An 11,975-nucleotide genomic window follows, 5' to 3' on the forward strand; every position below is an offset into this window, starting at 1 on the left:
AACAATTTGTTAAAAATTAGAATTGGGCAAGTGGAAGCTACTCTATGAGAGATCAAGAATCAGTCAAACAGAAATAAAAGAATGAAAAAAATAGAAGAAAATGTAAAATACCTCATTGGTAAAACACCTGACCTGGAAAATAGATCCAGAAGAGACAATTTAAAAATTATTGGTTTATCTGAAAACCATGATGAAAAAAAGAGCCTGGACAGCATCTTTCAGTAAGTCATTAAGGAAAACTGCCCTGAGGTCCTAGAACTGGAGGGTAAAATAATCATCAAAAGAATTTGCCAATCATCTCCTGGAAGAGATCCTAAATTGAAAATGCCAAGGAATATTGTATTCAAATTCCAAAATTGCCAGGTCAAAGAGAAAATACTGCAAGCAAACAGAAAGAAACAATTTAAATATTATGGAATCACAGTCAGGATTATGCAGGACCCTGCAGCTTCTCCATTAAAAGATCAGAGGGCATGAGATGCGATGTCCTGTGAGGCAAAGAAGCTTGGATAACAACCAAGGATCAACTACCCAGTGAAAATGAGCATAATCTTTCAGGGGAGGAGATGGGTATTCTATGAAATAGGGAACTTCCAAACCTTCCTGGTGAAAAGACGAGAGCTCAACAAAAAATTTGACCTTCAAATACAAGATAGGAAAGAAAAAAACAGCATGTTATTAATAAGGGCAAACTGTTTGCATCCCTATAAGGGAAGATGACACTTGTAACTCTTGAGGACATATTGTTATTAGGACATTAAAAAGGAATATACATAGACAGAGATGGGGGTATAAGTTGACTTTGATGTGATGATAAAAAATCTAATTAAGTGGTAAAAAAGGATTGTACTGGGAAAAGAGGAAAGGAGGAGGCAGACAAAGGTAAATTACATCACATGAAAAGGCACAAAAACCTATTATAGTATAGGGAAAGAAGAGAGGGAGGTGAGCATTGTTTGAACCTTGCACTCATCAGATTTGGTTCAAAGAGGGAATAACATAATCAGTTAGGTACCGAAATCTAACTTACCCTATAGGAAGTAGGAGGTGAAAAGGAAAAGAAAAGGGGGGTGGTGAATAGAAAGGAGAGAAGAAGAAGTAAGGGTAAAGGGGAAAAAAGGGAGGGGTGAGTAGAAGGGAAGGCAGACTGAGGGAGGCAGTGGTTGAAAGCAAAACTCTACTGAATAAGGAAAAAAGAGGGAAAAAAGAGAGGAAAAAGGAAAAAGGGAAAAAAGAGAGAGATAAACATGATCGGGGGGATAGGATGGAGAGAAAGATACAGACAATAATCATTGCCGTGAATGTGAATGGGATGAACTCTCCCATAAAATGGAAGCAGATAGCAGAATGGATTAAGAATCATAATCTTACAATATATTGTTTACAAGAAACATACTTAAAGCAGAGAAGCACACACAAAATAAAGGTAATGAGCTGGAGCAGAATATATTATGTTTCAGCTGAAGTAAGAATAGCAGGGGTAGCAATCTTGATGTCAGACAAAGCAAAAGCAAAAATAGATGTAATTAAAAGAGATGAGAAAGGAAAATACATCTTGCTAAAAGGCACCATAGACAATGAAGTAATATCATTACTAAACAAATATGCACCAAGTGATGTGGCATCCAAATTCTTAGAGGAGAAGTTAAGGAAGTTACAGGAAGAAACAGTGAATGAAACTATACTAGTGGGGGACCTCAACTTTCCCCTGTGAGAACTAGATAAATCTAACCACAAAATAAACAAGAGAGAAGTTAAGGAGATGAATAGAATTTTAAAAAGTTAGATATGATTTACCTCTGGAGAAAATTGAATGAGGGTAGAAAGGAATATACCTTTTTCTCAGTGCTACATGGCACTAACAAAATTAACCACATACTGGGGCACAAAAACCTCACAATCCAATGCAGAAAGGCAGAAATATTAAATGCATCCTATTCATATCATGATGCAATAAAAATTACATGTAATAAGAAGGGCCATGGAAATACAGACTAAAATTAATTGGAAACTAAATAATGTAATACTAAAGAATGAGTGGGTCAAACGACAAATCATAGAAACAACCTATAACTTCATTCAAGAGAGAATGACAATAATTAGACAACATACCAAAACTTATGGGATGCAGCAAAAGCAGTTCTTAGGGGAAGTTTTATATCTCCAAATGCTTACATGAATAAAATAGAGAAAGAAGAGATAAATGAATTGGGCATGCAACTAAAAAAGCTGGAAAAAGAATAAATTGAAAATCCCCAATTAAATACCAAATTAAAAATTCTGAAAACCAAAGAAGAGATTAATAAAATTGAAATTAAGAAAATTATTGAACTGATAAATAAAACTAAGAACTGGTTTTAAGAAAAAAAACAATAAAATAAACTTTTGGTAAATTTAATTAAAAAAAGAAAGAAGAAAACCAAATTAACAGCATCAAAAATGAAAAGTGTAAATTCACCACCAATGAAGAGGAAATCAAAACAATAATGAGGAGCTATTTTGCCCAATTGTATGCAAATAAATGTAACAATCTTAGTGAAATGGATGAATATTTACAAAAATATAAATTGCTCTGATTAATGGAAGAGGAAGTAAAGTACTGAAATAACCCCATTTCAGAAAAAGAAATTGAACAAGTCATCAATTAATTCCCTAAGAAAAAATCTCCAGGGTCAGATGGATTTATAAATGAATTCTATCAAACATTTAAAGAACAATTAATTCCAATACTACATTATTTGGGAAAATAGGTGAAGGAGTCCTACCAAATTCTTTCTGTGATACAAATATGTTGCTGATACCTACCTAAATCAGAAAGAGTCAAAACAGAGAAAGAAAATTGTAAACCAATTTCCCTAATGAATGCAAAAATTTTAAATAAAATATTAGTAATGAGATTATAGCAACTAATATCAAAGATAACACATTATGACCAGGTAGGATTTATACCAGGAATGCAGGGCTGGTGCAGTATTAGGAAAATTATCAGTATAATTGACCATATCAACAACAAAACTAACAGAAATTATGTGATTATCTGAATAGATGCAGAAAAAGCATTTGACAAAATACAACACCTGTTCTTATTAAAAACACTGGAGAGCATAAGAATAAATGGAGTCTTCCTCTACCTCTTATTCCATGGTCATTCCTACCCCAATCAGTACTGGTTGCTCTTGAGTATCCTTATAGCCCCTCTCCTCAGGTAAGTTGTGGTCCTCAGAAAATACAACATTTTCTATGAGAAGGCAATTTCCCAAATGCAGATGTATCATAAATGAAACTTACCAAGCATCTTCTATTTCTTACGATCATCCACTGACTCCCAGGCCATCACCAATTGTTTTGACATTTGTCTTGCCATTGGACTTTCATGACTCTGGAGATGAAAGTCAAGCTGATGATTTTGTACAGCTCTGCCTTACTTAAATCCAATTCATGTGCAAGTCGAGACATCAACCTCATGATGTCATTGGTTCCCTTTGAAAACAAAGGATGAATAACTACTACCACCACCACCACTGCCATCAAATACATATTCACCTATCCCTTCTTCCTCTCATTGGGAATATTCTTTTTGTGCTGCTTTTCCCTTTCTAATTCTGTGTTGAGACCTACTTTCCCTTCCCTTTATTCCAACTTCCATTGCTTTTATCCTATTCTCTCACAGGGTCCACTTTTGTTGTGAATTAAATGTGCTTGGGGGAGGGGGAAAGTGCATCTCTCTAGTTCCCTTCTGTCAGTTACCTCTCTTTCATCCATAATTGCAACTTTATGCTCTGTTATTCTACCTACAAAAGATACTGATTCAGTTATAAAGAATCTCCATAAAGTATTACTGCAGTTCTTCCTCCTTCCCTTCTCCTTATTCTTGATGTTCCTCTTAAACCTTTAGCCCTTTAGATCCTTCTTATTCCTTAATGATTCCTCTTTGATCCATTTTTTGCCTCATAGACTGTCAACATATGTTTATATGTCTCTGTGTTCATGTGTCTGTCTCTGTGTTTCCTTATGCTAAATTGAGTGAAATGAATTTAAAAAAAACATTCCTTATGTTTTTGTACATACATTTGTATAGTTTATAAAATATCTCAATATAGTTTTTCATATCAGATGATCAATAAGCTGTGAGGTAGAAAGGATAAATATTATTATCTCCATGTTGTTGTTGTTGTTCAGTCATTTTTCAGTTGTGTCTGACACTTCAAAACTCCATTTGGGATTTTCTTGGCACAGATACTGTAGTGGTTTGCTCTTTCCTTTTCCAGTTCCTTTTGCAGATAAGAAAATGGAGACAACCAGGGTTAATTGATTCCCTCTACAATAATAATTGCTAACATTTACATTGTGCTTCAGAGTTTGCATATCACTTGACATGTTATCTCATTTGACCCTCAAAATAACTCTATAAGGTAGATGCTATTATTACCCCCATTTTATAAATGAGGAAACTAATTGGCAAGTTAAGTGATATGCAGATGAAAGGGTCGTACAGATTGTTAAGTGTTTGAGGCAGGATTTGAACTTCTGAATCAAAGTCCAGCACTTATACCGGCTGCTTCTCTTTTTTTGGTGATGTTTGACTCAGAATCTAATGGTGTTTTTGAAACATATTTTATTTTTCCAATTACATATTAAATCAATTTTTAACTTTTTTAAAAAAATGAGTCCTTGTTGAGAAGGCAGCCATTTGATATAGGTTATATTTGTGCGGCCATGTAAAACATATTACCTTATTAATTATGTTGCGAAAGAAAACATAGATAAAAAAACAAGAAAAATGAAGAAAGTAAAAAATAAAGTATGCTTCAATCTGCATTCAGACTCCATCAGTTCTTTCTCTGGAGATGGTTAGAATTTTCCATCTTGAGTCCTTTGGAATTGTCTTGGATTACTGTATTGCTGAAAATAGCTAAGTCTTTCACAGTTGATCATCATACAATATTGCTGTTATTATATGTAATGTTCTCTTGGTTCTGCTCATTTCACTTTGCATCAGTTCACATAAGTCTTTCCAGGTTTTCTGAAAGCATCCTACTCATCACTTCTTATAGCACAATAATATTTTATCAAAATCATATGCCACAACTTGTTTGTCTATTTCCCAGTGGGCATCCCCTCAATTTCCATTCTTTTACCACCACAAAAGAAGCTGCTATAAATATTTTTGTACATATAAGTTCTCTTCCTTCCTTTCTCTCTCTCTTTCTTTCTTTCTTTCTTTCCTTCTTCCTTCCTTTCTTCCTTCCTTCCTTCCTTCTTTCCTTTCTTTCTTTGAACCAATTCTGGTAAGAGTAAGGTTTACCCATTGTCCTCTTTCATCTTCCCCTCTTTTGCACCTCTTTTATCTTTCCTTTTCCCCTTCTCCCAGTGTATCTCTTTCTCATGTCTTAATTTTATTTTTTGTATATCATCTCAACATGGTCAACTCATATCCATGTCCTCTGTCTATGTGTATTCCACCTAACTGCCCTAATAATGATAAAGTTCCTCGGAGTTACAAGTATCATCCTCCCATATAGCAGTGTAAACAGTTTGAAAAACATGATTAGACATCACAGAGTAGATGGTGATGCCTTAATCATATATGTGTTATAAAGATCACCAAGACCTCTTCCATTCTTATCAAGGGGAGTGCTATTTTTTTCTCATTTCATATAATACAGAATTTAATCTTTTAAGCAATATGAACTCTCTGATGACCCAACTCTACTAGCCAGACTAAGTGCTTGTTGTGTTTATTTCCTGTTCCTTCCATCTATTGTTTTCTTTTGTACCATCTGTTCGTCAAACTCTACTTATCCAGTGAATTATCAGCCTGGGCTCTTTTACACATTTTTTTCTTCATTAGGTTTTCCAGTCATCTTGTAAGATAGTTCCAAAGGGTCATTCATGCAAACTTACATGCTTAGTTTTACATGAGACTACTTTTAACATTTTGGGCTACTGTGGGTGCAAAATTTTTCTTGTCCTAAGAGGAGTTCATTAATAGGAGAGATATTTATGTAAATATGCAAATAAAAAAGGACATTCAGGAAACATACAGAGTAGATGGAAGGTAGTCTTAGAGAAATTCCTTAGGATAAGTCATTACTGTGTTTCCAGTATCATTCCTGTGTTTCCAGTATTTCTTCATCAGATTCTCTGCATTAATAAAATAAGATAATAAAGGTCTTTTGATTGCTTTGAACTAAATGATACCTATATATTTCAATATTTGAAATTTCAATAATTGAAAAGACCTATAATTTCATCACTGCTAAAGATAATAATCTCTTTGTATCTTATTAATGTTGTAGTTAAAGGAATTCATCATCTAGAGGCCAAGCTTCTAAGTCATAAGCCTCTCTGAACTTGACATGATACATTGCTAGAGCCATATTCAAAGCCTTCAGTTGAACTTAGTGGAACTTCTGCTCTTTTGGCATAGTTTTCAAAAAGCTAGTTACTTTAATCTGATGATGAAGTCTTAAAATGTGTGTATATATATACATGCATATATCTATACACATATACATATATCCATGTATGATGCATATTGTATACACACACACACACACACACATATATGCACCTTAGGAGATAATGCACATGTATATGTATATACATAGAAGATATTTAGAAAGGATATATACCTACGTGTCTTATGTGTGCATATGTGCATGTGTGCATGCATGAGAGAGAAAGGGGTGGAGGAGAAAGAAGAGGAAGAGGAAAGAGAGAAAGAGAGAGAGAGAGAGAGAGAGACAGAGACAGAGACAGAGAGAGATATGTAGTGGATAGGTAGATATGAAAGAAGGCCTGGGTTCACATCCCTCTTTTGGCATATGGTGACTATGTGACTCTGGAAAAGTCACTTAACTTCTCAGGTGCTGAGGCAGCTCTTTAAATCCTTTAAACCCATTAAAAGAATAGAACAGCTATCACTCTATATTATCTGTGGAAGTTTCCTAAGTGGCAGTTATTTGTGTCAGTGAAATCACAGGTGGGGTCAAAAAAAAAGTTTATATACATGTATGTATGTGAGTATATATTATGCATTTAATACTATATACATATGTATATATCAATATACACATGTCATACATATACCCTTTTTAAATAGTAAAAGGAGTTCTCAAGTGAGCAAAGTGACTTTTAATTCTAGTCGACTATATTAAAATTTCTTCAGTTCCAGTACTGTGAACACCATGGATTGGACTCTTATGAATTACAAGACTTTTATGGGAATTGCCAATATAGAGGTAGATAATATTGCACTCTGTGTTGCTATAGGAATTGATGTTCTATCCCCAGTGCCTATAATTCTTATTGCAGCCTCTATTACTCAAACACTGTACAAAGGGGGAAGTTGCTCTTCCATCCATGAATATGTCCTTATGTTATTTATTTGGATGTCATATTCTTGATTGTACTGTGGATATAGATTTAGCAAGAACCAAGATAACTTAGAATGAATAATACATTTCTCAAAGAACAAAAAATAAGTTTATTGATATTTTTTTCTATTTATTCAGTTATATCAAAGTACTTTTCTGTCTGCCAATTCCACGAACACATATTCATAATATAACTTTTTATTTGCTTTCTAAAACCTAAGTTGAAGCATAATAGATAATGCCAAATGCACTTATGTTCTCAGGAAATGTTTAGTGTTGATTTTTTTAATAATTATTCTTGAATCACCAATAATATGTAAGCTTTGTAGCCTTATTGTCTCAGATAGCCATATGTATAGGGGAAATTTTAAAAATACAGGAAGTTTTACTTTAAGGTATTCATTGAGAGAAGGAGCGGGCCACAGGGCAGGATGTTCTAGGTGAGAAGACCACAGGTGCTGAGGAAAGCTCTAGGATAAGAAGGCAACTGTGACATGGTAGTGTATTCTAACACATTTGTATTACTTCATAGAATCATAGGATCAAAGACCTAGAGCTGGAAGGGAGCTTAGAAATCATCTTGTATGATGTCTTGATTTTACAGATTGGAAACTGAGGCTCAGGGAGGTTAAGGGATGTGGACAAAGCGACGCATCAAAAGTAGGATTTTAGCCTGGGTTCTCTGACTTCAGAATAAGTGCTCTCTCCCCTGTACCACATACCATATATCTTGGATATCAGACATAGAGATATTTGATACAAAAGTACCACCCCCAACCCCTAAGCTAGGGAATCAAGTTATTGAATGACTGAGACACAAAGCAGTCCCCTCAACCTTAACCCAACTCAGCTAAAAACAATGATTTGTAAATAGCCCATGTCATCAGCTTTGGCTGGCTCCTGGTGAGCTTAGGACTGAGGGCTGAAAGCAAGTAAGAATCCTAAGAGGATTGAACAAAAATAATATTCTTGTCATGTTTTCACACAGAACTAGAGTTAACTATTAAGACTTCTATAATGTAAATACTCCCCATCATTTGTTATTATAAGTCCTATGTAAATTCCTTTGTATTCAATTTTTAAAAAAATATTCATTTTATTATTAATTTATGGAATAAAACAAGTATTTCCATAACATAGTATAAAATATGCTTGCACATGAAACTGTAAATCTATTATTTATGATTTGTTATTACTTCCAAATATTTCTTTTTTTCTTCCCTCCCTCCCCCAGATGGCTACCATTAGACCTAAATATGTATGTATGTGTGTGTGTATGTATACATACATACATATATGTAAAATTGTTCTATACATACTTCTATTTATCAGTTCTTTTTTTGTATGCAGATAGTGTCTTCTTTCATATGTCCTTTATAGTTAATGAAGGGTTGTTTTATGTTTCTGAGAACAAGATAGGATATAAAGGGACAACCTAATGTTCTGAGGGTCTTTCTATAGATACAGTATTTAATATTATATAGGCACCCATGAGGCAATTAGCCAATTATTCTTTACTTTTGCTATATAACCAATCCACTTTATTTTCCCAGGCATACATCTATTTGATGGTACCTTTTACACCACTTTCTGTGCAAAATTCATTGTTGGAAATATGTTATAGCTTGTATTGTTGCATGGTAGAGCTTGCACACACCATGTGTCTCTTTCTCTTGCTCCCTTGTTGATCTGCAGTTTGAGTTCTTCAGAGATTGGAATATTGTAACTTTTGGTAGTCATGTAGCATCAATAAAATAACTTTGTTATTGTTATTGAGGGTGGAGAGGTTTAGACTAAGATATCCTAGTGGTAGAGGAACTTCCATTGTGGAAACTGCACCTCCAGATTTCAATTGGCCATACATCTGTAACTTGTAGTTTTACAGAATAGCCTATGTTTCCACTGGAAAAATTATGTGGTTGAATAGGTAGGTGTCTTGCTTTAGAGCTAAGCTTGGAGGTCACTGAAAGTTCTGTATAATTACCCAAATGAAATTCAATATACTTCCTTCCTCCAATTTACTTTAGGGCTTAGGTCCATTTACCATTCATTCAAGATATATGTAGTAATGGGCCAGCATAATAGGATGATCTATGATTGCATATCATACTCGAGGCAATACATGTTCTTTAATTGTTTGTTTTTTCCTAGGTGGAAAGTTAGACTGAGTTCTTCTAAATGGTAATGGATCTTATTTAAGAGGTGCTGCAAAATGACAGGGCTTGCTGCAATCAATGTAGTACACACAAAAAGGGACATCTGGAGCACTTTATTGTCTTTTCATTTGAACCTCGTGGTGAACAACCTCCATGAAAACAGTGACTACCTTTGGTGAACATGCAACTCACTGTTTAATGCTTTGCATGATATTCATAATGAAAGGATTATGAAACTAAATTGTTACATCTTCTAATTATTCTAATATGAGTTTGACATATGGATGGAAGACACTTTAATGGAGAAAACCCCTTCAGGTTGCATTTTAGTGTACTAAATGAAATACATAAAATTTTTGTAAACAAACAATTAACACAGTGAAATCTTGCATTCTCTACATCTTCCAATCAATTGTAGAGACATAAAATTGTGATTTCCTGTGTAATATTATTTGAAAATCCTTGCTTTTACCCTTTTCATTCTTTCATCAGTGACATGCTTTGTATATGTATAGATAAGTCTTGTAAAGATTTGCAGAATTGGGAAAGTAAATAATGATTTTTTTCAGTTGCCTTCTATCATTAATAATAAAGGACATCATATCCTCCTTTTATAGAGATAGCTTGAGAGTCAACTTATTAAAATCATGCCATCTACAACCCAGAATTGTCTGTGTGTACCTGATTTTGTTCAACTGTTTTTTGTTTTTTTTCTTTATTCCTGTTTCTACTTCTCCACGCAGTATGGTGAGGACTATGATGTTAGAATACAAATGTGATGGCTCTATTATCACTGAAAAGTAAAGATTTTGACATAAAAAATCTTCATAATTTTTCCCATTTTCATTTTGTTTATTGTTAGATTTGCAGTTTCACCTTCAAATGGTCTTGGGATGATCAGACTTAATTGGGTCTCTTGCCAAGGCTTCTTCCTTCATTCCCACCTTTGATTGTCATTCATATCTCTCTTCATGACAAAGAGAACCAGTATTTTACAAATGATGAGGTTTCTTTTGGTTTCCTTATCATGATGACTGCTTAGTATCAGATAAAATTCCTTAAAATATGATGAGAGTCTGTGTTAATGTTTGTTCTTTTCTCTACCTCCACCTTTTATGTGTGTGTCAAATAATTCATCTAAATAAGGCAGGTTAGATTTGTCTCAACTGCAAGTTGTAAATTCTTCTGATTTTTACTTATTTTCCTAATTTAAATATTTGCTGTAAGAAATTAATGGTCAGATTATACACAGCTTTAGAAGTAACTACATTAGTAAACAGACATTTCTTGCTGTTTAAACATATTCATCTTCACTTTTTGTGATACTATCTGGTACTTGCCATATCCAGTGTCTCCTAACTATCTAGAGGAAAATTTTTGTGATGTATATTATTATTATAAGGGTTCTATGGCCAGGCTACTCATAATGAGCTTTTCTGCAAGCCTCTCATTTCTTACTCCTAAGATACATTTTTGCAACATATTATCCCCACTCTTCCCTATTCTCATTTTTGCATTGAAGTCATTGAATATTGAGGTATTATTTAATTAATTTGGAGAATTTGATCAAATCCCTTTTAAATTTCTCTAAAATTGAATTAAAATTGAAGAGGTTTTTGTTGCTTCTACATATTAACCTTACTTATATCCTTTAGTCATTTCTTTCTTTTTTCTTTTTCTTTTTCTTTTTTTTACAATATTTCAACTTCCTCCTCATCTTCTGCCACAGCTGTTGTCACATTAGGTGAAATTATCTTCATGGCAATCTTTTTGGAAATGAACACTGCAGTAAAATATACTCAAGTGCATCATTATATGACAAAACAACTCTTTTATGTGCCTTTTGATGGAAAACCTGTGAGCCGTCCTTCCATTTAGCTGTATTTTCTTGTTGCCTCCCACTTTCACTTATATTTCACTTACATTAAGTTTAATATAATTTATTCCCTCTAGTAGTATTTGTACCTTTTAGTCTCTAGTCAATATTTCACAATTAGCATACCAGCAGTTAACAGTTTAGATAGCCTAAAAAGTGTGTGATTTTTATCACCCATTTTGGCCTCCTTTCACCATTATTGCAGAAATGCAAGACAGTTGCATAGGAATGAAGGATATTTTGTATTTTTCATTGTTTCATGGGTTACCATGGCCAAAGAATTCACCAAGAGTCTCTACTTCTAGTTCTCCATATTTAGTTAGGTTAGTCCTAAGAAAGCAGACATAGTCACTTGCTTGGACCATTCTCAAAGTCTTTCTAGCATGGTAGAGATGTCAGAGATCTTCTTCTGTCATAGCCTTTGAGAACCCAGATTACATATAGACATAATGAGGCATTTGGGGAGGATTTGATGGAGGTTGTGGTTCTTTGTCCCAATTAATTTAGATTCAGAAATTTATCATCCAATACTGCCTAAAGTGAAAAGGAAAATCAGTTGAAATT

At 33.8% G+C, this 11,975-nt stretch overlaps 1 non-coding gene across 1 annotated transcript; it reads right to left on the reverse strand.

The window, feature by feature from the left end:
* Positions 1-5,536: 5,536 nt before the first annotated feature.
* LOC114046367 lies at positions 5,537-5,664 on the reverse strand. Its single transcript, XR_003569498.1, has one exon. It is a non-coding gene; the product is annotated as a U6atac minor spliceosomal RNA (small nuclear RNA).
* Positions 5,665-11,975: the final 6,311 nt, after the last annotated feature.

This window comes from Vombatus ursinus, unplaced genomic scaffold (assembly GCF_900497805.2).
Source record: "Vombatus ursinus unplaced genomic scaffold, bare-nosed wombat genome assembly UNPS02014781.1, whole genome shotgun sequence".
Classification (NCBI taxonomy): Eukaryota; Metazoa; Chordata; class Mammalia; order Diprotodontia; family Vombatidae; genus Vombatus; species Vombatus ursinus.